The sequence below is a fragment of the Felis catus genome, chromosome B1, assembly GCF_018350175.1.
Source record: "Felis catus isolate Fca126 chromosome B1, F.catus_Fca126_mat1.0, whole genome shotgun sequence".
In the NCBI taxonomy this organism is placed as follows: Eukaryota; Metazoa; Chordata; class Mammalia; order Carnivora; family Felidae; genus Felis; species Felis catus.
The window spans coordinates 182,620,001-182,647,830 of record NC_058371.1 but is presented as its reverse complement, the minus strand read 5'-3'; the positions used below and the strand labels follow the sequence as shown (position 1 = coordinate 182,647,830).

The window sequence follows — 27,830 nt, the reverse complement described above, 5'->3', positions numbered from 1 at the left end:
GAGGGAACCAGCAAGACTGAGGGAAACTGAAACAAAGTAATAATAAGGCCAGTGAAATAGTCAGTCTCCTTCCCACTCAATGCACTGAATAAAAGCCAACGGACATTTTTAAGAGTCGTAATGACTCCAGTTCACGTTCAAAATATTTGCAGAAACCAAATCAACCACCTTCCTGTGCTACTTCAGGTTTTCTTTAAATCCTGCCATATGTTCCTATGTAGTGTAGGCATTAATGTTTTGTGGAAAATGAAGTAAGTGCTGAATTTCACATCTGGGTGTATTCTATGTAACGGGCAGAACATACTCATATCAAGGAGCCAGAGAAAACCTTGAGAATGTAAGTGCACTGGGACATCGCAGAAATGTTATGAGAATGCTAAATTTTTATAGTCCGTGGAATTCCACTGAGATTTTTTTAAATGTGAGAATTATACCTAAATATGACTTTAAAAATCCATATTTTCCTTCTCTGCATGCAGCTTAAAATGTGATACTCAGAAAATAATGCAAAAGTAAAAATATGAACCAACTGCTTAAAAGTTCTCATTTGGTCTGTGGTCAATTCATCTCATTTATGTTTCCAGATATTAAACTCCATATATATATATATATATATATATATATATATAATCTTAAAGACTAACACATTTGCATGAATGCTCTCTATTCTGAAAAGTTCTAATTTACTTTCAGCTCCAAAATAACTTAGTGTGTCTCACAACATTCATTTAAATGATCAGTGGGTGAGTTATTCTTTGAGAAATGCAAATTATCCATTTACTCCTTCAACAAATATTTACTGACTGCCTACTACAGGCCAGATATTGCTGTAAGAGTTAAGTTTACGAAAATGAAGGAAACATACTCTTCATGTTGTATGTGCTCAATAACTAGTAGAATGACAGGTAAACAAATTTAGTTTTTTTTTTTATTTTTAAGCAAATTAAAACGAGTTTCATAACAATATGAGTAGTAGAATCTGATTTGTTAAAATTTGTAAAAATATGTAGATATGTAGGAAAATGCTGCACAGATACACAAACACTGTATGTGATGGGAATAGGGGCAGGAAGGGAGAGAAGGAAAACTATTACTTTTTACATTTTACACTTTATATCTTCCGGTACTGTTTCGATGTATTTTGATGTATGTTAATGTGCACTGATGCATATATCTGTTATTTTTAACATAATATAAATATCATATAAAATACAACATATAATATAAACAATTTTATATAATATACAATTATAATAAACAATTATATATAAAGGCTAGGAGGGAGAACCATAAGCAAATATCTCGCAAGTACTTCTTATAAATCAATTAAAGTCTGTATTACGGACATTTTCTTATTTTTCCCTGAAGGTCTTGCTCTGTTCCAGAATAGCATTCAGGATATCAAATTGCACTTAATCTTTATGTCTTCCTAGGCTCCTCTTGGCCATGACATTGCCTTGGGCCTCACTTTGCTTTTCGTGACTTTGACAGTTTTGAGGATGACTGGTCAGATATTCTGCAATGTTCCTCAACTAGCATTTGTTTGATATTTTTCTCATGATAAGAACCAGTTTATGAATTTTGGGGGGAAAGCCACAGAGGTAAAGTGCCATTTTGACCACAACATGTCAAAGGTACATACGCTGAATGTGGCCTCACTGTTGACAGTAAGCATCTTGCTGAGATGATCTTGTCACGTTTCTTTATGATACAATTACTCTTTTTTGCCCCCTTCTTCAGTGTGGTCTTTGGAAGGAAGCTGCCATGCACAGCCCACACTTGAAAGCCTGGGCTCTTCCTGGAGGTGATGCCTGGCAAGATGTGTATGTGTGCGAGGTAGAGGGTGAGGGGAGCTACATATGTGTGTGGCAAGAGGACAAAGGCTCCCAAGAATTTCTTGTCACTGTAAGTCACATGAAGCCTCCAGCAATTGGTCAAATTTCCACTTCTGTGTTTCCACTAGTTATGGCTCTGACAGTTTCTTCTCCATGTGAGCAGATCTCAGCCATGACTCTCTGGAGCCCTCTAGCTTTCTAGATTTCAGGTGGCAATCTTCCCTGCAATATCCATTTATCGATACATCTGAGAAAAGTCATTGAGTTTGGGTTTGTCCAGCTTTCTCTTGTAAAGATGGTATACTGATTTGCTAGGGCTGCCATGACACTGTATTGGAGAGTGGGTGCCTTAAATGACTGAAATTTGTTTTCTCCCGGCTCTGGAGGTTAGCCGTCTGAATTCATGGCGTCAGAAGGGATGGTTTCTTCTGCGACCTCCCTTCTTAGGTTCTAGATGACCATCTTCTGTCTTCTACCAGAGCCTTCACATGGTCTTCCTTCTGCATTATCTGTTATTCCCTCTTCTTACAAGGATGCCAGCCCGTAATATCAGATTAGGGCCGACCCTAGTGATCTCATTTTAACTTAGTTACCTTTTTCCTAAATATAAGGAGTAAGGATTTCAACATATGCACTTTGAAGGGACAGGGAGGTGCCAGTAAGCAAACTTTTAATATCAGTGTTCTATGCACTGTGCTCGGGTGTGCTAAATCTTATTAGCAAAAGGCCCATAGTGAATTGTCACTAAAGATCTATATTAGCCAGGGTTCTACAGAGAAAGAACCGATAGGAGATATATTTTATACTATACCTACATCTATCTACTCTACCTAGATATCTAAAGAGATTTATTATAAGGACTTGACTCATTTGATTATGGAGGCTGGGAAGTCCCACCGTGTGTCCACTGCAACCTGGAGAAGCTCAAGAAAACCTATGGAATAGCTTGAAGGTCTGCAAACCAGAGAACCAATGGTCTTAACTCCAGTCTGGGTTTCAGAACCAAGAGTGCTGAGGGTACCAGAATCAGAACCAAGTAATTCGTTGTTATTATTACCTAAGCCAAAGAGGACAATCCCTTAAACAAGAGAAGAATATGATTTTATACTGTCTGGAGCTCACCTGAGTAAGGAGAGACAGGGAGCTGCCAGGTGTCAGAGTGGTCAATTAAAGCAACAAGCCATAAAGTATTAAGTCTTTAGTCACTTTGACGGCATCAGCAAGAGTCATTAAAAAAATGGAAAGAAAAGCCAACTCTATTTTCTCCCATTGAATGGTACACTGGTTAAGAGTCATGTGGATCAGCGTAGACATGGGGATTGTCTTACTTTTGAAGGAACCATGAACAAAAGGCTACACTCGTTTTATGAACTATGGGGAATTGGCAACGTAAAGAAGTACAAGTGGAAAAATAGTGGGCACTGAGAAAGAGTGGGGATAAGTTTAAGGTTTCTCCCTCGTCCACCATAAGGGGGCCTCAGGGAGGTCCAAGAAGACCAATGCCCATGGTTTCAGATGAAAAGATCTAGGAATGAAGGCACCTGGACTAAACATGCAAATATCTAAAAGAGTAAGGCAGTCCATGAGGGCCTATTTTTATGAATACAACTCACCTCAGAGACTGTGATCCACTGGGTGTGGACCAAGCTGGATATGAGAAGGACAATTTCCCTACCATGGCCTCCCAAGCCTTTACAATTGCCTATGATCAAGCCGGAAAAAATCACATGTAGGTTTTTAACCAGGAATGAGACTTCTCATATACCAAATTATCTCCAAAGGAATTGAAACTTCAGAATAAAAGCAATTATAATCTGCAATATTATGAAGGTTAAAAATAAGAAAGAACATATTTAAAGATAGTTTGTACATTGTTTGAAAGTTTTGGCTATAATGCATAAGATTCCCTAATTAAGTGCATGCAAATATGCTTTCAAATACAACAAATTTACTAAGATTTTCAGAACAGTTATCTTTAAAATCGATGAATGCACAGCCGACTTTCATTTTAAATTGTGAAAGGAAATGTGGAAATAAAATTTGGTAAATTTCAGAATCATTGAAGAAATAAAGTGAACTCAGGAGGAATCTATTGCATTACAATGAGTAAACAAGTGAATGATCTATACTTTAAAGAGCAGTAGTTCTCAATCTTTACCTTAAAAAAAGCTTACAAAAATGCTTATTATGGTAGCAATTCCAGACTTTCTCATTAGTATAACACAGATAAAGCATAAAGTCTAAATTTCTAACAAACTCATTGAGATAATTCTTACTTACATAGCCTTTGGACTTTGGGAGACATTTCTATATAATTAATTTAAATGGAACAATTTTATTATTCTGAAATGAAGGGAAATAGTTTGATACTGTGGGAAATAGTTTGATAAAAGTCTAGAAGCTTTTAGTAGTGTCTTATCTGAGGTCTGCCAATGAGTCTTGCTAAAAATCACCTAAGTAATCTCCTGAGTTTATAGCTTCTTCATTGTTAGAATATGTTCATTTAATTGCACAATTTCAGTGTTCCCACTAATTTCTAAAATTCTATGTGGATAACTAAATTATGATATTATTATGGAAACGTCCTTTGACTACTTTTAGAACCACTCAAATTCTCACAAATAAGTGATTTTTTTTTTCAAATTTTGAATTGGCACCATTTTACTTAAACTATTTCTTGGATTTGAGAGGCATTCACAACCTATGTACACAAAGGATACATTCCTGGAAATGAAAGTTCTCACTAGTCTATGGACTCCCTTTATTCATGATAGGGTGACCTTTGTGCTTATTTTTCTAGCTAAAAAGAAAGACAGACTTTTCATGAAAGAACTTGACAAGGAGAGATTTATTAATTGATAATAACATTTGGAGTGAGGATTATCTCAGATTTCAATTTTATTTTCACTTATTTCTAACAAGTGAATTATAAGCAATTATTTTCTTACATATAGTGAATCCTGAAGTTCCACATGAAAAAAATGAGCATTTGGTACAATAACATTTTATTTTAATTTTATCCAGTTGACTCTATTCCTTTCAGAAACATAGAGATGTGGTCAGGTACAAAGTGTTCACATGTCAAACTGCCCTATTAAGATCCAAACTATAACTTTCCTGCTGAAAAATATTGGACAAGTGCTTAATCATCTGTAGATACAACTCAGTTTTTCAGAATCTACAAAATGAGGATGTTAATAATACTGGCTATCATTTGCTTTTCTGTAAGTTGATCAGAGTGCTTCCCATTGAGAGCTTACTTTAGCTTATAGAACATACACTAAAACATATTTTGAGTCAAACTTGATCGAATTCATACATCAACAAGCAAGCATGGCGAACATCACACTCAAGTACACTAATTTTCCGAACCAGTACGCTTAAACACACAGATAAGTGGCCAGTCTTATGCCAAGTCATTCAAGTGTATTAGGACACAGGAAGCCAAATTTGTCCCATTTCTAAATATTCACCACTGTAGACCAAGTTGTGTCATATTCAATAAAAGTAAAGCATTGCAAGGAACCTAACATTCCTATAAGAAACGTCCTTGGTATTAAGGGTCAATATTTCTCAATCTTCATTATAACCTTCTGCCTATGGAAAATCTGCCTGAGGCAGCTCAAACATTTCACACCCAAAGTTTTCTTTCTGCACAGAAACCGCAATGTATCAAGACTAAATATACATATGACAAAATTGTGATCATAACAGCACAGCACCGTAACCTAATGTTTTATAGAATCTCACTAGACAAAGGAAAGGATTTGTAAGGATTTGTCAAAACAAATTTCTACGTAGGTAACCCGCAGTCCCTTAATACGAACTTCCCATATCTCTGACTGTGAATGTGATGCTATATCACCTTTGTGATTATGTAACTTTACATGGCAGATGTAATTAAGGTTATGAGTTGACTCTGAGTTTTAATCAAAAGAGAGAGCATTAGGGTACCGCTCATCATGTGAGCTATTTAGAAGAATTTTCCTTGGCTGATGGCCAAAGGGAAACTCACAGAGATTCAAAGCAGGAGAAAGACTTGAATCATCATTACTGATTTGAAGATGGAGAAGGCCGGGGTGCCTGGGTGGCTCAGTCGGTGAAGCATCCGACCTCAGCTGAGGTCGTGATCCCACAGTTCATGAGTTCGAGCCCCACATCAGGCTCTGCGCTGACAGCTCCGAGCCTGGAGCCTGCTTCGGATTCTGTCTTCTTCTCTCTCTGCCCCCTCCCCGACTCGTGCTCTGTCTCTCTGTCTCTCAAAAATAAAGAAATGTAAAAAAAAAAACAAATTTTGTTTGAAGATAGAGGAGGCAGCCACATATGCAAGAATGTAAATGATCTCTAGAAGCTGAAGATAGCCCCCGGATGATAACCATCGAGGAAACAGAGACATTAGAACACAGCTTTAAGAAGTGGATTCTGTCCACACTTGACATGAGATTGGAAGCAGATTCTTCCTCCAGATCCTCCAGATAAAAGCCCACCCACCAGATACCTTAATTTTGTCTTGTAAGATTCAAAAGCAAAGAACTCAATCAAGCCTGCCCAGAGTTCTTACCTGCAGACCCGTGAGCCAATAAACAGGTATGTTTTAAGTTGCTAATGTATGATCATTTGTTACATAACAATAGAAATCTGATATGGAACCCTTGGCATTCAGGCATGTGGAGGAGGTCATCAACAGAATGTGACTATCTGGTGATGCACAAGCTGGACCTAGGCAATCAGAAGCTCCTCATCATCTCCCCTGTCCTGGGAATGTACCTCTGACTTACTATTCCCAGAGCCAGAGCCATTTCAAGGAGGCAGCCTTGAGAGATTAATTAATGTGTTGTCAGGAACATCTGCACGGTGTATGTAACTAAACCCCGTTTACAAACTTTTAAGATGCTGGTGGGTGAATGTGGAGATGTACTCATCTTGTGGATCACCCAAGATAAACCCCATATGTAAGTTCCCTCGCTTATTAAAAGTGTTACCTACCAATATGGCGTGGTCTTTCTTCCATCTCTCCTTAACCTCTGTGTATAAGAGCCAGTTTCCAGTTTCACCTGGGTAACTCCCAATGTTGAGAACCAACAAGACTTTCTACGTGTTTTTCCTGACCCACTTAATGCAGAAGTGGAGCTGTGAACATTAGACGGCACCTGTACTACTGGTATATTGAGTTCTACTTCATGATGCCCACACCTATTGGCCTGAGACTTCGTTTATACAAAGTTCTGACAACATTCTTGGATACCTGGCAAGAATATCTGAAGAGTCCCTCTTTTTGTAGTAAGCACATATGCATTTGCTCAGTTATTCTTCTGGTCAAATAAACAACTCATCTATTTTTGTTTTGTTTTGTTTAATTTCAGTGAACTTGGGGAAGGTGGTTAACCTTTTTGATACACTTTTCATTTTTATAAAATGTAGCTAATAATATCTATGTCATGATATTTTTAGAGAACACATTGAAATATGACATGTGTAAGGCAAATAGAGCAAAACTCTAAAATGTAGAAACTAGCGGATGGATATTAGGCTATTCACTGCACAATTAGTTCACCTCTTCTGTGTGTCAGAAAATGTTCACCATTGAATTGTTTAAAATAAAGCTATTGCAAAGTTTGAGCAAGAGATGATAGGTGTGTGGGCCTAGATGGCATTGAAGAGTTAAAACTATTTGCAGATGGCATGATTTTATAGATAGAAAATCCTGAAAATACACTTAAAAATCCTGTTAGAACTAATAAACAAATTTAGTAAAGTTGAAAGATATAAAATCAATACAGAAAAATCTGTTGCATTTCTATACACTAATATGAACTATCAGAAAGAGAAATAAAGAAAACAATCCCATCTATAATTGCATCTAAAATAATAAAATACCTAGAAATAAATTTAACCAAGGAGGTTAAACCTGTATATTGAAATGTACAAAATATTAATGAAAGAAATGAAGAAGACACAAAGAAATGGAGAGATATTATGTGCTCATGGATCAAAAGAGTCAATACTATTAAAAGGTTGTTCCCAAAGCAATCTACAGATTCAATGTAGTCCCTATAAAAATTCCAATGGCATATTTCCAAGAAGTAGAATGATATTAATATTTGAATGACACAAACAAAAAATAAAAAATGAAAAACCAATGAACCAAAGGAATCTGGAGAAAGAATAAAGCTGGAGGTATCATGCTCCCTGGTTTCAAACTATATTACAAAACTATAGTAGTTAAAACAGTATGATATTGACATAAAAACATACAGATCAGTGGAACAATTGAAAGCCCAGAAGTAAATCCATGCATATATGGTCAATTAATTTACAACAAAGAAACCAAAAACACACAATGGAGAAAGGATAGTCTTTTCAATAAATGATATTGGAAAAACTGGTCAGACACATGCAAAAGAATGACACTTGACCATATTCAAAACCTACACCATACACAAAAATTAACTTAAAATGGATTAAAGACCTGAATGAAAAACCTGAAACCAAGGGCCCAATATTCTAAATATATGAAGAACTCATACAACTCAAAATAATTAAACAAACAAAATCAGGTTAAAAAATGGACAAATCTGAATAGAGATGTTTTCAAACACCTAGAGATGGCCAATAGATACAGGAAGTGATACTCAATATCATTAATAATAAAGGAAAGGCAAATTAAAATCACATTGAGATATTGCCCCACACCTGTTAAAATGGCTATTATCAAAAAAGTAAGAAACATTAAGTATTGGCAAGGATGTGGAGAAAAGGGAACGCTTTGTTCACTTTTGGTGAAAATGTGAATTGTTGTAGCCACTCTGAAAAATACAATGGAATTTCCCCCCAAAATTATAAATAGAACTAACATATAACCCAGCAATTTCACTTTTGGTTATTTATCCTAAGAAAACAAAAACATTTATTCAAAAAGATATATGCATCCCTATGTTCATTACAGCATTCTTTGCAATAGCTAAGATGTGGAAAAAGTCCAGAGTATCCATTGATGGATGAATAGATAAAGAAATTGTGGTATATACATACAATAGAATATTATTGAGTCATAAAAATGAATGAAATCTTGCCATTTATGACAGCATGGATGGACCTTGGTAGCACTATGTTTAGAGAAATAAGCCAGAGAGAAAGACAAATACTGAAATACTGTATGATTTCTCTTATATGTGGAATTAAAAAAAAAATCTGAGTAAAGACAAAAGATGATAAGTGCTTGGGCCCTGGTGGCATTCATTGGTAGAGATGGAGAGTTTGGGCTGAACTAAAAGATGCTGAGAAAATAAATTTGCCTGGATTTAGTTATAATTCATGTACCGGAATCAGGCAGGTGGCAAGGTTTGTTCATAGGTTCTGGACTTGTACAATTGGTATTTTGAAAGTACTATTAACACGTCTTTTGCATGGGAGAATGACTTGGCTGGGGTGCGTTATGGTTTTGGTTGCAGAAATGTTAAATCTGAGGTATTTTAGAATCTAAGAGTTAAACTCATCAAATCGAAAATCCACCATTATTATAATGTTCGCTTAAATATTCAGATCTCTACTGGCTCCGATAGACAAGAAACCATACATAACCAAATACTGGTAAACCATGTAATTGATCACAAAAAAAAATATGAGTTGTTTTATAGTATTTTTCAACAAAGCTACACAAAAAAGCAATAAGCTTTCTTCTTCACTTCTTCTAAATAAAATCGGTTGGTGAACACTTAGCACTCTAGATAATGTTAAAGAATAAAACAATAAATAACGGATGGGGACCTAGAATAAAGAGTGGGTTAGGTAATGTTTGAAAGGTACAAAAGTTTTAGGCAATTATAAGGTTTGAGGACACAGTCCGCACAAAATTCCTCTTGTGATACCACTTGCAAGAGTGGGGGAGTTTCCAAAACCACTGTCAGTTTTAATAATTCACTAGAAAGACTTATGAAACTTACTGAAAGCTGTTATATTAATCGCTATGGCTTATCACAGGAAGGGATACAGATAAAAATCAGCCAAGGGAAGTATATGGAGCAGAGTCAGGTAAACACTAAACATAGAGCTTTTATTGTCCTTCCCCCATGGAGGCATGATTGCATTACTCTCATGGCATCAATATGTGACAGTATGCATGGAGAGTTGCCAACCAGGGGAGCTCAAATGACACTTGAGGTCCATTATGCGTCACGATTAATTAATTGATTGCCCAGTGTTTTATCTCAGTCTCCAGGTCACCTGACTGTGTGACCCAAAACCCCCACCCTAAATCATATTATTGATCTTTGTAGCAAGATTAACCCCCACCCTGAACAAAGGTTATTATCAGGCATGACATTTTGAGTGTAGAGATTAGCTTCTAGAATCTGAGGGCAAAGGCTAGATCTCTTTTGGGACAAAATTAAACGTTTTATTTTACTCAGGTTTTTCAAGGAAGAAATATGGGCACCTCATTATTTTATAAAACTTACTGGCATCTTGGTCTAGTATGCTATGGTATAAATGTGACAGAGTTGTTTAAAAATTCCATCAGTGCTATTACAAAGTCTGGCTGGCATAAGGTACTCATTACTTCACAAGCTCAGGAAGAGTAAGTGCATACATTATAGACAAGATGATCATAATTTAAATTATCTATCATGTTAAATGATCTTATTATGTAACTTGCCTCCACTGAATTCATGCTGCCTTAAATCAATTGGTTGGTAGTATTACGAAATCTATTGCAGTTTCTAAATTGTTTTAAAAGTATTTTCATGTTGTTAATCAGGAAATATTCACAGTTAAGTTGGATGAAATCAGAAACTTTTGTTAGAATATTAGGGAATTCATCTGGCCTACCCCTCACCCCCATTTCCAACTCTGGTTAAGCAAGATTAAGGTTCAGTGCAAAGTCATTACCTGCGAATAGACAATTTCATCTAGATTACTATTGATGTATCCTTCTCTGGCATCTCTCCTACTATTCAGATTCCTAGTGCCTTCAGTTTCACAAACCTCGTCATCTGATAGAACAGATAGATCTCTCTAGTCTTCATCAACCTTTCTCTTCCTCACAATGAATTCCTTCCTTCCTTCTTTTATTTAACAAACATTTACTGAGCACCAACTGTATGTAAGGTTATAAAGATGCATTCACCACAGCTGGTGTTAGGATTCAGTGAAGGAAAAAAATATGCGAACAATAATACAGTCAAATAAATACTACGGGATTTAAATACAAAGTCCTGAGGGTCCTAAAGAAAAGATGGACCAACATGTTTGGGATTGACATTGGAAATGTGTGTAATTGTGCTTGGTCCAGGATGAAGAAAGGAAATTTACCAATAGAAGATTTGGGAGAATTTGGGAGGAGCATTAGAGGTAAGAGGAAGTAGGGGTGGAGGATGGGGTAATGGAACATTCTACTGAAGAAATCAAATGATTACAGTGGAGGGTCTGGAAACAGGTACTCTGTTTGCAGAACTTCAACATGTCTAGATTTAATGATTACCTCAAAAGAGGCAGGGGACAATGAATGAGTAAAGAGAAACAATTACTGTTACAGGTGATGGGAAGCCATTGAAAACTAAATAGAAGACAAGCATGATCAGAACTGTGTTAGAAAGATTAAGAGCAAAAATTTCCATTTCCATAGGGTAAGAGAAGGATGGTGTGACTTCCTAGTATAAAACTTTCAATACTAATATTTTTTTGAAGGTAAAATTTGTAATCCTTATAATTGCATCATTTTCTTGCAGTTGTCCACCCATACTGCTTTTGGCTCATAGATTTGGTTTAAACCATACTGAAATTTAACTTAGTTGTATCTTCTACCATTGGGTTCTAAAAATAGAGCAAGTATTAGAGTAGATTGATGTCTCTTTTGTCAAAGAGAATATCAAACATAAAAATAACATTGAACCAACAAATATGAAAAAAGCCCATTAACTGGAATTATCCTTATGTTTAATATTTAAAATAATAGCAAATCCTTGTTGCAGGGAGATCATTATGAAACTCTCTGTTTACCTTTCTGGAATCAGTAAAAATTTGGCCTGATTACTCTACTAAAGGACACATGGCACAGTAATTCACATTTATTGATATCTTCATTACCTACAAGATCCGTATTCATAAAAAATAACAAATTTGAATTGTTTTCTCTTAATTATGTTTGACAAAGAAAAGAGTATATAATGATGGCAAAATAAGACATTTCAGTGAATTCCTGTACATTAAGTATATTATATATAGGGTGAACATATATACCCACACATATATCCTATATATAGATATATCCTATATATCTATATCTATATCTATATATATATCTATATATATCTATATATATCTATATATATAGGATATATCTATATATATATACACATACATACTGTATCATACATAAATATAGATCTTATGTATGTTTGTATATACATACATACATTCATACACATAGTGCCATTTTAGAAAGTTCTAGAGTTCATTCTAGAGTGTTCAGGTTAATGGAGTTATGAATTTTATTTTGATTATGGTCAGTTGGTGAGAAAATGTCAAAATTCCTAGAAGTGTTCAATAAAAGGGCTTGTACGAACAATAGCACGTTGTAATGGAAACAGTACCAACTTGGTATCCAGAAGACTGACATTCTAATGATGACTTTGACACTAAAGTATTTGTGACTGTGAAGCAGACAAATAACTTCCCTTCTCTGGTGGTTCAGTTTTCTTAATCATAAATTAAGGATATTGGAAATGTGGGGTTCAAAACAGATTTCTTCTAAAGTTTATATTGTTTAAAATATGCTTCTATAATTTTAAGAGTTAATTTTAAGAGTTTCAAAGTGGGCTGTAAATGTATTCTTAAAGTTTTCAGACAGGATGTAAAACAATGCTTATGGTATGAGAATTATAAAGAAGCCTAAGGCTGACTTGAAAATTTTAAAACAAAGAGCAGGAATTTTAAAAAGCAGCAGAAATTTCAACACATGACATTAACGTGGGAGGAAGAGTAAATAATAAAGAAAAATACAGCAAGCTACATGCAGACTTAGATCTTTTAAATGCTAAAAGATGAAAGCTATTTCAAAATAGCTTTAACTCAGAGCAGTGACACATTTCTGCAAAAAGGAATATCAAGCAACTGTATATCATTAAGTCTAAGGTATCAAAAGTAAAGTATAAAGGTGAATCTATGTACGTTATTAAATGTGAGTGACTGGTAATAAGAAGTAACAAGATTTAAAAAAAAACTGTAACATTGAGAAGAAAGAGCAATTGTAATTAAGTAGGGCAGAGAGAGCCTACAGAATCAGTAAACATTGATAATCTCAGTAATAGAAAAAAAATGGAAAAACTAGGTGGAAGATTACCATCAATGCTACTTGTAATAAAACCATAAGTAATTTCCATTAAGTATAATTTATTAAAATAAGAAAAACAAATTTTGTCTATTTGTCAAAGTTTAGGAACCTTCCTGGAAATTATTGTTCATGTTTTTTTGTCCAATCTCAGACCAGTTGAGTAGGTAGGTCCTGGCTTCCCTATGTTCTGAACCTAGATTCATATACATGTTGATCTTCAATACTATGGATTATCAAATATTAATCCTTGGTGGTAATTGGACCATGCTTTGAACAAGTCTTAACATTCATTCATGCAATCTTGCACCACAGATCCTATCTGGGATAATCCTCCAAAGGATGTCAAGAGAACAGAGAACAAACCTTACCAGAATTATATGCACTTGTTCAAGTTCCCCTTCTACAATAGATTTTCTCTGTTGTTAATGTTGCTTTTGGTACTAATTTAATCTTATTTCATTTATAAATGAGCATGCTTGTTTTAGTGTGTTTGAGAACAGAAACAAAATTAAGAATAGATGCATCTTTCCTGAGAACTTTCACACCTGTTTACTTGGATGTTCAAGATTCATCATGTGTCTCCTGCCTAAATCGCTCCAGTGTTGAATCACATACCACGTGAGAAATAAGTTATGAGGAGAAGCTAGAGACCAATGTATGAATTTTATCAGGGGTAAAACTAGTTAAAGATTGAGACTTGGATCAGTGGGAAACATGCCTCCTAAGAACGGCTCTCCCCTCTCTTCACCCTCGGTATTTTCGGTAGAACTGCTTATTGCCAAGTCCTTGGAAAAGGATAGAGGAAAAGAGAAGGACTGAGCAATGTGGCTTCTTGTTTTCTTTTTCCCAACCAGACAAATGAAGAAGAGTGCGGGTTATAGGAGGTGCATGTGCTCTTTCTAGTTGATTCTTTTGGGCAATGGAAAGGAGTTCCTTTCCATGTATGAGGAATGTGAGGTAAGTTCTCACCCTTACTCCCCCAAATTTAGGACTAGTCCTTTTTGGGATTTCTCTGGACCCCAAGACAACATTGTAATGATTATGCCATTTGAGTGAATCTGACTACAACTCCTTGACATTCTTATTTTGCTTTTTAATCATGTTACCTTTAACTTTTTTGTCACCTGTCACGTGTGACTCTTGTAAAGAGGTGTTTGTGTGCAGATAGATAATAGGTAGATGGATGGAGAATCATCTGAGAATTTTTCTCTTTATTATAATAGTTTACTTTCAACATAATCAGTAATATATTGGGTTTTGATCTACCATATTTCTGTTTTCCATTTTTCTCATGTCTCATTTTAATTAAAATTTTTAATGTTTATTTATTTATTTGAGAGAGGCAGAGAAAGAGACAGAGAACATGTGAGCACACCTGGGGAAGGGCAAAGAGAGAAGGGAGAGAGAGAGAATCCCAAGCAGGCTCCACACTGTCTCTGCAGAGCCTGAGGCCAGGCTAGATCTCAGGAACCACGCGATCACAACCTGAGATGAAAAACAAGTCAGATGCTTAACTGACTGAACCACCCGGGCACCCCATGATTTTTAATCTCACATGCATTTTATTTTCTTTTTAGAGACATTATCATATTTATAGACAATGTTCATTTCCATTCAACTACTTACCAATCTTTTTCTTTTACTTTTTGTATTTTCCTATATTTTTAGGTTCCTACCTAAACTCATTTTGCCCTGGCCTAAAGAGATTCCTAAGTATTTCTGCTAGGGTAGATCTTCTGATGACAACTTATATCAGGTTTTTATTCATCTGGAATCACTTTATATTGTCATCATTCTACATACTATTTATCCTAGAAAGATTTCCGACTCAGTAATTTTTTTCTAGTATTTTAAAAATGTCATGCAATTGTTTTCTAAATTTATTATTTCAGTTTAGAGGTCAGATTTTTTTTCATAATATATAATGACATGTATCCACCATTATAGGAACATTGGAAATAGTTTTATTGCCCTAGAAATACTTTGTGCTCTACCCATTCATCCCTGCCTCTCTCCGATTTCCTGGTAACTATTAATCTTTTATATTTCTTCGTAGTTTTCTGTTTCGAAGTCCCATTTAGTGGGGCTCATACAGTATGTAGCTTTTTAAAACTGGCTTCTTTTCCTTATGTAGTTACGATGGCTCCATGTCTTTTCATGGCTTGAAAGCTCATTTATGTTTAATGCTGAATAACATTTCATTGTCTGAATGTACCACAATTTATTTAATAATTCACCCATTGGAAAAAAAAAACAAAACAAACTTGATGGCTTCCAAGTTTTGGCAATTATTAGCAAAGCTTCTATAAACATCTGTATATGTTTTTGGGTAGACATACGTTTTCAGTGAATTTAGGTAAATGTCATGTAGTAAGATCCTCTTTTTATTTATTTATTTAAAAAAAAATTTTTTTTTCAACGTTTATTTATTTTTGGGACAGAGAGAGACAGAGTATGAACGGGGGAGGGGCAGAGAGAGAGGGAGACACAGAATCGGAAACAAGCTCCAGGCTCTGAGCCATCAGCCCAGAGCCTGACGCGGGGCTCGAACTCCCGGACCGCGAGATCGTGACCTGGCTGAAGTCGGACGCTTAACCGACTGCGCCACCCAGGCGCCCCAAGATCCTCTTTTTAAAGAAGTGTGTGTGTATGTGTGTGTTGAATATTTTATCTTGGTCTTGGGTTGTCAGCCGTTTTACAAAGAAAACCCTTTTTGTGTTTTGCTGTACTTCTTGAATCCTTATCTGTTACTTTTGGGAAATTTTCATCTATTACTTCTCTATTCTCTCAACATTCCTTTCTGGGACTCAATTTAAAGGCGTTTTTACTTCCTTCCAAATGTTTGTTATACTTTTCATCCCCTCCCCTCTCCAGTCTTTAGCCTTTTAGCCTGTGCATTTTCTACTATATATATATATATATATATATATATATATATATATATATAAATCCTGGCCTCTACATGTGTAAAACCGCTTGAGAGTTTATCCTGTCCCATAACAGCAAGTGAGTGGGTGAAGAGAATCTTAATGTACTCAGAGGCTGAATTGACTTGAGAGTTGGGTTAAATTGTTCATCAGGCTTGATGCATTTGTCATTTCCTTTATCCCACTTTGACTCACTGTCTCCAAACCAAGAGAAATCATAAAATTATAGAAAATTAGATATTTGAAGTATCTTAGAGATCATTAACCAAATTCTTTCATTTTTACAGTAAAAGGAATGTCCAAGGAAAGTGTATTACTTAGCAAGATTTTATACAGATATTAAGTGAAAATTCCCAAACTAGAACCCAAATGTGTTGCCCTTTGATGTGCTGTTCTTACATCTACTGAAGGTGTCAGTTTTGTGCTTTACTCGTGCACCTGTCACGATCTTGTTGCCTATTTCAGAAATCAACCCCCACTAACTTAAGCTGATATACAATTTAGTAGAGATCTATATCTGAGCTCATGAAATTATTGGAAGTCTGGAGAGCAATGCCCAGAAAATTCTCTGTGTCTGAGAAGGCCATCAGAGAGTACGGGCCACGTCATCTGCACGAGCAGTCTGCCTAGAGTCACTGTGGTGCCTCCAACAGTGGGCCTCCTGGATCTTGCTAGATGCCACCACAGTGAACAAACTCAATATTCTTCAGTCATCTATGCTGATTCAATGACAGCTCAGTGTTCTGGGCAAAAGCAACTAATTAGACAAGCTTTAGTCACATGAAGTTTCCATAGTAATCCAGTGTGCAAAGTAAAGAATTATAAGGTAATATTTAAAAAATTACATACATATATATACCATATATATTATACATATATTATACACATATACATTATATACATATAATATATACATATATTATATGTACCATATATATACATATATATATACACACACACATACACACACACACCATTACTTTAGTGTGGCATATAGAGATCTTTCAGTCAAGAGAGTGTTTTTTTTTTCATCTAGAACCAGAAGTATAAAAAAAAGAATTAGACAATTACTAGGACCTCTGATTTCCTTCCTTTTCTTGTCTGTAAACTACGGATAATAATGCTTGTGTTTTCCTAACTCATGAAAATATTTCAAAAATCTTAGATGTCATACAAAGTAAATTAAACATATAAAAACTTTGTGTGTGTGTATGTTACCACAAGATAAAGGCCATCTTACTAAAATTAACAAAGACATCGTACATTTCTTTCTTTTTCCTCATACCTATCTTACCTATAAACTGAAAGTGAACTCTGGAAAAATCAGCAAAGCTTTCATCAAAATTGCAGTAATACCGGGCTCTTGCGTTGCTTCATCAGTTAAGCGTCTCACTCTTGATTTCAGCTCATGTCATGATCTTATAGTTCATGAGTTTGAGCTCCACATCAGGCTCTACAGTGCGGAGACTCCTTGTGATTCTTTCTCTCTCCCTCTCTCTTTGCCTCTCGCCTGCTCACTCTATCTCTCTCAAAAAATAAATAAACTAAAAAACATTTTTTAATAGGGGTAATAGATTAAAGCAACCATATGTTGACTTTTTAAAATATCTTCAATACATGTGAAAACCATAAGGTCTGGTTAAACACATTATCTGTAGCCTAATGAGGTCCATGGTTTTAGTCTCACTTGAATCCCTGTATCCAAAATTATTTTCATTATTAATGAGGCAGCATATCAATGTATGGATTTCAGTTTTCTTTATCAGTTGTAAGAAATTCTAGTTTCTAGGACACCATTCTTACATCTTCTGTCCATTGTCCATTATAAACGTACCTTGTGACCAATTACAAAGCAGAATAGATCTGTGTGGCAATGGGATATGTATTGGATAAGAGACTATTCACCCTGTAGAGAATCTCAGAAAAGAGGTCAATGAGTAACAGATTATTAGACTGAATTCTTTTATTTTCCTCTGTCAGGTGTTTGTTCTGTCTAGACTGAGATTCATGAGCATTGTTGTGGAGCAAAATTGAAGTACCATTATCATAAGCTGCTTGATAGTTATTTTTCACATTTTTTGATTGAAACCTATCTGAACAAAACATACACATACAAAACCACTCGCAGACATAGTTCTTTTCTGGGTCAAAGTTTTCCTCTGTGTTTATCAACCTTTGGAAATATAATATGAGTAAATCTATCTTCTAAAAATATATTAGTATCATAACACACAAGGTGATTGTGGGCGAACATTTTATAAATCAGCAATTCCAAAAGTAGCACTTTCAGTTAGACGTTCTGCATGAAGAATTGTACTGTATTTTAAGAAATGAATTTACATATTGTGATGGTTGAGTTTATGTCTCAGCTTTACTGAATCACAGGATGCCCAGATTTCCGGTTAAGCATTATTTCTCTGTGTAACTGTGAGAGTGTTTGAGGAAGAAGTTAGCATTTGAATCACTAGACTAAGCAAAGTGCATTGCCCTCTTCAATGTGAGTGGGCATCATTTCATCCACTGAGGGCCTGAATAGAACAAAAAGGTAGAGGAAGGGAGAATTTGCCCTCCCTCTGATTGCTTGAGCTGAAACATTGATCTCTTGTGCTCAGCACTCCTGGTTCTTATACATTCAAACTCTACCTAGAATCTACTCCATCCACTCTCTGGCGCTCAGGCTACCAAGCTATACTCCTTGTCTTCCTTGGTCTCCATCTTAAAGATGGCAGATCATGTGATTTGTCAGCCTCCATAATTACGTGAAGCGATACTTTATCATAAATCCTTTTATATAAATTTTTCTGTCCTCTTGCTTCTGTTTCTGTGAAGGACCCTGACTAATACACAAGTAGATATCTGTAGCAACAGCCCAGAGTCAACAGGTAACAAACAGAACAGATGGCTACATTTTCTTTCTGAAACCATATCTTCTAAAATTATGTTGCAGAAAAGAAAATAGAAATAATTGAATGAACATCTCCTTATTTTCATAGGCAGCGAGACTTCCAAAGTTTTTCTGTGTAAAAAATTTACAAGAACAGATGCAAAGCTGTCACCTCAAAATTACCCTGAAATGAGAAACAAATAGTGACCTTTGTCTTTGCATAATGAGTCATTAACAATAGACAGTAATATCATGAAATACATATTATATTAATAATCTTTGTTTAATATTTGACATTATGCCAGGAGACTAATGTATTTATATTTACTAAAATATTAAGACATTTCTACTGTACTTTCTGAATAACATGGTTAAAATCATTGATATATTTTGTTATGATAAGCATTAACCATGTCTTATTTTATTTAAAAAGAAATCATTATGAAACAGAATTATTAGAAATCCTGGTTGAAAATGAGAGCACGTTTTGGGGAGTTGGAGGCTGCTTTATACGAATCAGTTTGGTGGTAATATAATCACACACCTCATAAATAGTATATACCTTAGAAAACATAGTGTATAGATCCAAAGTTTGGAATTTGGATATATACTCCCAAAGCAACAAAAGCCAAAGACGTAAACTGAAGACATTATTACCATTACTGTCTTATGGTTAAGCACACATAAGTTCCATGCCTCAATGCATAAAACTGATCAGGTCCTACGCCTGTCATTCGAATCTCCACTGATACTTTCTAAGTATGCAAAATCAGTTTGAGAGAAAAAGTTCTAACATTATTCAACATCTAAAGTTTTAAGATTGTTTATGTACATAGACAATTCAAGAATCTAAACCTGAACATGTTACTTTGGATTAAAGACTGGATGGAATTCAGGGGCTCCTGGGTGGCTCAGTTGGTTAAGCATCCGACTTCGGCTCAGGTCATGATCTCAGGGTCCGTGAGTTTGATCCCCGCCTTGGGCTCTGTGCTGACAGCTCAGAGACTAGAGTCTGCTTCAGATTCTGTGTCTCCCTGTCTCTCTGACCCTCCCTCACTCACACTCAGTCTCTCTCTCTTTCAAAAATAAGTAAACATCAACAAAATTTAAAAAAGAAGACTGGATGGAATTCAAACTCTTTAGGAAAAGAATTAACTGAATTTTAAGGTGAAAAGTCTCAAAAGTCTGAAATATATCACTGACCCTATATTCAACTTACTACACATATAGTGCCCAAGCCATTCTCTTCCTCCATCAGTTTGAATGTCTTTATGAATAAACAGATTTGAGAATTTTATAAAGATCTGTGGACGGCAGATGGCTACTCTATATAACTAAGTCAGTTTGGGTAACATTGCAAGGTATTTGCGAGCACACCTGTCTAAAGGCAGACTTTAACCTTCTCAGTGGGAGAGCCTGTCTTAGTTCCTGCCTTTAATCCTTACTTTTGTATATAGTATTTCTGGGATTATGGCCGAAGACTTCTTTGAAATATGCTATGTTTACAATACCAGGAGACTTTAATATGGCCTCATGGAATTTTCCTGGTCAAGTTTTCTGCATCCTAACTTGCAAATGAGGTTGTGGTGAGTTTTCCTGGGACTACTAATACTGTAAATCTTTGCACAGGGTCAACCTTTCAGTGATCCTCAGAAATGAGAATCATGAAAGCAAGTTGCCTGGAAACTAAGCACTACATGTTTAGGATCATGGTTAAGCATGAGGACTCATGATCATGGTGGAGAATACTCTTCATATTCTAAGGGATTTCCCGAATTTTATGCTGTTTAACTCCATGACTGACGAAAAATTGGAAAGACTGGATAAATTTCAAACCCCCCAGAAAAACGAAGATGAACAGTTTATGTTTTGGTGTCTGATTCTGCATGGAAAGAATGTTCATGGGTCTGGGATGGACGAGAAAAAGATATAATGCTGAAGTTGTACCTGTGTTAGGGATATAACTAATAATCTGGGGATTGTGAATTGCGAAGGTAGTCATTCGGACCAGCATGATTTATAGCATTGGAAATACACACTCAAAGTACAGATTTTCTTTCAGGTGTGCAAGGCACAAATTAACAATGCTCCCATACTGTGTTTTTATTTGAGTTTAAGAATGCACGATTACAAATACGTAAAATGTAATCATTGGATTGGCTTGGAACAGAATAGGCAATATGTGGGTATTTCTCATGTTTGGTATCTATTATAGCAAAATTCTAGGGGAAAAACAAGTTGTATATAATTGACTAGCCTTTGGGGTTGGGCAGTTGTTGCAGTCTGGGATAAGAGAAAGAACCTGACATTCAGAGATCAGATTAAATTTCTAGCTCTATTATTTATTAGCTCTGCTTTGGAAAAGTCCTCTAACCAAATGAGCTTTGGTTGTCACCCGTCCAGAGAAGATAACTTTCTACCTTTTGGGGCTAATATGAATATCAAATAAGTTGGCATACATTGTGACTCAAGAACATCATATGATTGTTACTTATACAGTCATGAAAAATGAATTTTGAATATACTATACTCTTATGGGTATCAGCACTGTTTAACTGTTTCATTCAATCGTCAATGTGATTGAAGTTTGGTTAAAATTAAAAAGTTAATCTCCTGAAATCTTCTGGATGCCAACACAGGTGCTTTTGGCTTTTTGAGGCTTGGAGGTATTCTCATTCAATGTGATTGAACACACATTTATTGAGCACTTTCTAAGTATAAGGACCGAACTAAATATGGGTAAAGAAAGAGAGGGAAGGGGAGGAGGAGGTTTCTTAGCATAAAGATATATGGAGATTCAGATCCCAAACAGATAACTTCAATAATATGATAATAATATGATAATAGCACCAGTTTGTATTTATGGAGCATTGAGGCCAGGAAAATAACTCACTGTACTATATTTTCATTATGATGCTGATTCCTCGTGGTAAATCTATGCTACATTCCAAGTATCTCCACATGGTGGAGATAACAAATCATATATGTGCTTTGGTTTTCTTCTTGGTGCTGCTGGTGACGAAGCAGGAAGGCTTGAGTGGTAGAAAGGATCCCTAATGCTAGTTTATAAAGGCTGGGTGTACCCTATATCAGAAACTTCAGCTGTGGATCAGGGATAATGAGGAGTTTAAAGGGATTTTCTGCAAGAAAAAGGATGGTTGGTTATTTAGATAGATCTGGCTATTTTAGGTAGGATGATTTCAAAGATGATGAGATTGGAATGAGGGGCATCAGTTAGAAGGATTTTGAAGTCAGCCAGTAGAAAAATGATTGGGGCCTAAGTGAAAGTAATGATAACAGAAATGAAAAGAAGAAAATTAATTTGAGAGGTGGTTAGGAAGTCAAATCAGCAAGATTATGGGATTGTGTTGGGGAGGGTTTGTGGCTCGGGAGAGGAAAAAGTCTGTGATAACTTCAATTTCATATTTGCATTATTGAGAGTGGTGCCCTCAGAAAAGACCGTACCGTGACGATAATGAGCTCGTGGGGTCTACAGAGTACTAATGAGAGTTGTTTCAGAGGTGGTAATCTGTAGAACCTAAAGCTTGGAGGAGCTATCCAGACAGAGAATTAGAAGTCACTGGCATAGAGATAGTCATTAAACACCATGTTAGCGGATGAAAAAGTTGATGAGCAACTTGGAATAATGGAGTTAAGGAACTCCTTCCTGAGCTTAGTAAGGGCATCAAAGGGACTTAATACCTAAGAATTCCGTACATCTGAACCTGTTTCTCTTCACACTCCCAAAACTAACGAAGCTTTAAACCCGGAGCACTGTCAAAGTGTATTGCAGCCACCAGTTACTTTGGAATCACCTGGGCCACTTGTTGAACATGGTAAGGCCTTAGTCTTGCCCTTGACATAATGAATTAAAATCCTCTGAAGGTGAGGCCTAGGAACACGCGTTTTCAATCAACTTTCCCGGTGATTCTATTCATTTTAAATTTGGGAAAGATTTAGTTTAGTCAGGCCTTCCAAAATAATTATGAGCATATGAGTCACCCGGGTGTCATATTAAAAAGTAGATTCAGATTGTCTGGGTCTGGGGTGACGTCTGATAGTCTTTATTTCTAGCAGCCTTGTCAGCGAAAAAGCAGCTACTCATCCAGATGCACATTAAAGAGCAAGTTCTTGGGGCGCCTGGGTGGCTCAGTCAGTTAAGCGTCCGACTTCGCTCAGGTCATGATCTCGCCATCCGTGAGTTCGAGCCCCGTGTCGGGCTCTGTGCTGACAGCTCAGAGCCTGGAGCCTGCCTCACATTCTGTGTCTCCCTCTCTCTCTGCCCCTTCCCTGTTCATGCTGTGTCTCTCTCTGCCTCAAAAATAAATAAACATTAAAAAAAAAATTAAAAAAAAGAAAAGCAAGTTCTTGGAGCCCATATATCCTTTCAAATCAGAGCACACCAGGTATAAATAATCCTATTTTCTGATTATTATTATCTTATTAGTATCCTTATTTTAGTATCGTATATTTTAGTATCTAAAAATATATTATTCTATTCCACTGATTTTTTTTGGAATGCCATGTCTATTATTTTAAGTCTGTTTCTACTTCCACATCCACACTTTAAAAGAGAAAAAAAATTCTCCTGATTAATTTTCCCGGCTTCAGAAATGTAATCACTTTTACTTAATTTAATAATTTTTTTAAAATTTTTTTTTCAATGTTGATTTATTTTTGGGACAGAGAGAGACAGAGCATGAACGGGGGAGGGACAGAGAGAGAGGGAGACACAGAATCGGAAACAGGCTCCAGACTCTGAGCCGTCAGCCCAGAGCCTGACGCGGGGCTCGAACTCACAGATCGCGAGGTCGTGACCTGGCTGAAGTCGGACGCTTAACCGACTGCGCCACCCAGGCGCCCCTAATTTAATAATTTTTAAGAAAGACTCTCCAAACTTCAAACATGTAATTTGAGTACCTAAGATGGGGAACGTGATAGGCTACTTTACAGATGTATTTGACCACAGACCTTTCTGCCCAAGTGCTTATTAAAATCTCAAGGGCACACAGTGTGGGAACATTGCCTAAAGCCATACTAGAATTGACTTGAGAATTTTTTTGCATTCAGTTTTCAGTTTGCTATAATATATCTGGTTAACTGCTGGAAAACAAGCTCTTCTAAAGTGTTGTGGGTATGGGGGTCGTCCCAGGAATAAGGCTACCTTTTTGCAAATCCTAACAATACCATCTAGTGTCTGGATATACTTCAGAAAATTGCTTAGTTCTTCTGAATTTAATGGTACTCATTTGTAAAAATGGCATAATAATAGTTCCTATCTCAAATATTGTTCATGTTTAGCAAGAACTAAACATGGTATCATTGGTAATCAATCCAAGTAAAACACATGAATTGGTATGGAACTGTTGAATTACTATATTGTTCACCTGAAACTAATATATTATGTTAACTAACTGGAATTAAAATGAAATCTTAAAAACCCCACACGGCAGGGCGCCTGGGTGGCTCAGTCGGTAAGCGTCCAACTTCAGCTCAGGTCATGATCTCATGGTTCGTGGGTTCGAGCCCCGCGTCGGGCTCTGTGCTGACAGCTCAGAGTCTGGAGCCTGCTTCAGATTCTGTGTCTCCCTCTCTCTCTGCTCCTCCCCTACTCACACTCTGTCTCTCTTTCAAAAATAAATAAACATTAAAAAAAAAACCCACATGGTATGTTGCCTAGCACATAGTATACATTCTGCCTTGTATCTGTTACGAATTTAGTCCTCGTTTTGTCTTAGTATCATATATTTTAGTATCTAAAAATATATTATTAAAGTTTAAGTTTTATGTATATTTTGGATGTTTAAGCATTGCCTAGGTATTATACTGAGACTTCTTACAATTATAAAACAAGCGACCCCTCCTCCAGACAGCTTTTTGAGTCTCTGCTTCCTCACCCCCATGTCAGGTGGCACTGTTAGCCCTTAGCTCTCAGATAGGTTTTCAAGTTGACTAATATTTTTACTTTTCTATATTCATTCATTCTTACTGTGTTATTGCTTATAGTTATTTATTTGGCTTAAATGAGAGTGTATATATATTTCAATTAGTTTATAAATGCCATGAATTCAAGAATAATGCCATTTTATATTCTGGTATTTACTCCTAACTTAAAAGGTGATTAACAGTGTAAACAATGAAGTATGTTTCCAAGTCATGACATCAACACCTTGTAAAAAGATTTCCGCATTGAACTTCCCTATAAAATGTTTTGCATCCCTCTTTTTTTTTCATTTTTAGCTTGTAAAATACCAAAGCACTTGAATTACCGATTGCATTTCATTTGATTCTGTGTTCTTAACCATTGCACTAATGGGGAGAACCACGAGAAATGAATTGCAGTAAGATATAATCTGCTTTTGGAGTCACTGACATCTAGATGCCATTAAGTTCTACTAGCATGAATATAGTCACTGAAAGAGACTTTATTCATTAAAAATATAAGAGGCCCAACAACAAGATCTCATGTGAATATTCTTCAAAAACAGAAGCTGAACGGTAGAAATGTAACCACACAATTGGAATATCACAGTCAATCAAATGGGTAAAACGAATGAAAAACTGGAGTATGTTGTCACAAAGGTTAGACGAGAAAAGGTGTCATGTAGCATGGGGCATCCTGTATGAAATGCTACACAGATGTTGATAAAATTTGAACAGGATGGTGACACCTGGATTTGACCACATTCATAAAATTGGTGGTTTTGAGAAAAGTTGTTTTCTTGCAAAGTTTGAGAATGAGGTCTGTTTAGAGAAGCTTGCAGAGAAAAATATGAGACGAAAGAGTGGAGACAACACTAAAAGACCTGTTTTCTGGGTTTTTTTTCAAGTAGTTTCACTGTGAATCTGAGTTAGTATGGTTACCAGATACAGTGCAAGCCGCCCAGTTAATTTCAATTTCAAGTAATCGTTTTTTAGAATAAGTATGGGACATATTTATTCTCTAAAAAAGCATTTACTTATTTGACTAGGTCTCATTCTTATTGCTCCATTTTTATTTGCTAAATCTGGCAACCATAAGGTCAATTTTATTTTATTTATTTATTTTTTGGGGTTTTTTGTTTGTTAGTTTCTGACATCGGCAATCATGAAGTGTATGTTGTGATTAGAAGGTCCAATGGAAGGAGAGTAATTACAAGGGAGACATCTTTGCAAAAGTAGGATCTTACAGGTAATTAACTTGATTGAGACCCAGAGCACAAGAGCTGGGTTGGCTTTGAGAAGAAATGGGGCATTTCTCACATAATAACCCAAAGTGAAATTAAATATGGGACCAGATGTAGAAAGACAAGTAATTTGTATCATGGGAAGATGAGGAAGTGCCTATCTGAATGCATCATTATTTTTATTATTTTTTTCCAAATTTTATTTATTTATTTCTTTTAGAGAGAAAGAGCACAAGCAGGGGAGATGGGCAAAGGAGTGAGAGAGAATCTTAAGCAGGCTCCATGCCCCATATGGATCCTGATGTGGGGCTTGATCCCATTTCCCTGGGATCATGACCTGAGGTGAAACCAAGCGTTGAATGCTTAACTGACTCAGCCAACCCGGTGCCCCATAAAGGCATTATTTTTAATGTAAATATGACCAAATTCATAACTAACTTTGTCTAAGTAATGACAAACATGAACTTGACAGTGTTTTGTGTTTGCTTATACAATTGAAACAAATTGAAATAAGTGTATATGCGATTTAATTGATATTTTCGCAAGTTAATGGTTATCTGGCTAAGTGGCCAGGTACAGCCTTCTAGGACACTGGCACTGAAAGAGTCCACGTTTTGTAACTCATATTTAATGGATTAATTTCGGTTGTGATGTTTCTCATATCATTTTAGTAGATGGTTGCACTTAAACTGTACACAGATATTTAAGAGTTTTAACATTTACACATTTATCTTAATGGACTTCAATTGCGTACATCACCGAAACATACTGGAGACTTCATGAATAATATACAGATTATTCATGTGTATCATATACATGATTTTTCACTGTGTATTATAATGAAGTATTTGTCAGCATCTGTAAAATCACCAGCTATTATTTATTATTATTATTATACATATTGTACATATATTATTATTATTATACATATTGTAGGTAGCATAATGTATTATGTATGCATAATGTACATTATTGTACATATTACACATATATTATTAGTATTATACATATTGTAGGTAGCATAATGTATTATGTATGCATAATGTACATTATTGTACATATTACACATATATTATTAGTATTATACATATTGTAGGTAGCATAATGTATTATGTATGCATAATATACATTATTGTACATATTATACATATATTATTATTATTATTATACATATTGTAGGTAGCATAATGTGGTAACCATCCCAAATGAAATAGACCCACTTAAGTATACAGCGGCTAAGGAAAAGACATTAAAGTAGATGGCATGTATTGAAGGGAGTTTACGGAGTTTACCCGGTTTTCCCTCACGGCTAGAACCTTCTTTTTAGGTCAGATGAATTTCATTATATACTTATGTGATGTTGAACAGACCTGGGTTTGAAGCCCAACTCTAATATTTCTTTTTGCATGACTTTAGGGAAGTAATTTATCTGAACTTCAATTTTTCAATCTGTAAAGCAGGCATTAAAAACCCTTGTAGGTTCAATTTGAAGAATGGCAAAGATAACAAAAGAGGATCCAAGCAGAATGTCTGGTACCTAAACTGACAGCATATAATAAATGACTAACTACTAATGAGAGCCTGCTGTGGGACTCTATATACATGAATTTAATCCTTGTGTTAAATTACTACACTGGTTCTGTATGGACGAAAACTGACCCTCTGTCCATTATTTTCCCGGCACACAAT

At 35.7% G+C, this 27,830-nt stretch overlaps 1 long non-coding RNA gene across 1 annotated transcript; it reads left to right on the top strand.

Moving 5' to 3' along the window:
- The first annotated feature begins 6,410 nt into the window (after nt 1–6,410).
- On the top strand, nt 6,411–7,173 carry LOC109499465. Its single transcript, XR_002156742.3, has 2 exons — nt 6,411–6,787; nt 6,958–7,173. It is a non-coding gene; the product is annotated as an uncharacterized LOC109499465 (long non-coding RNA).
- The last annotated feature ends 20,657 nt before the right edge of the window (nt 7,174–27,830 follow it).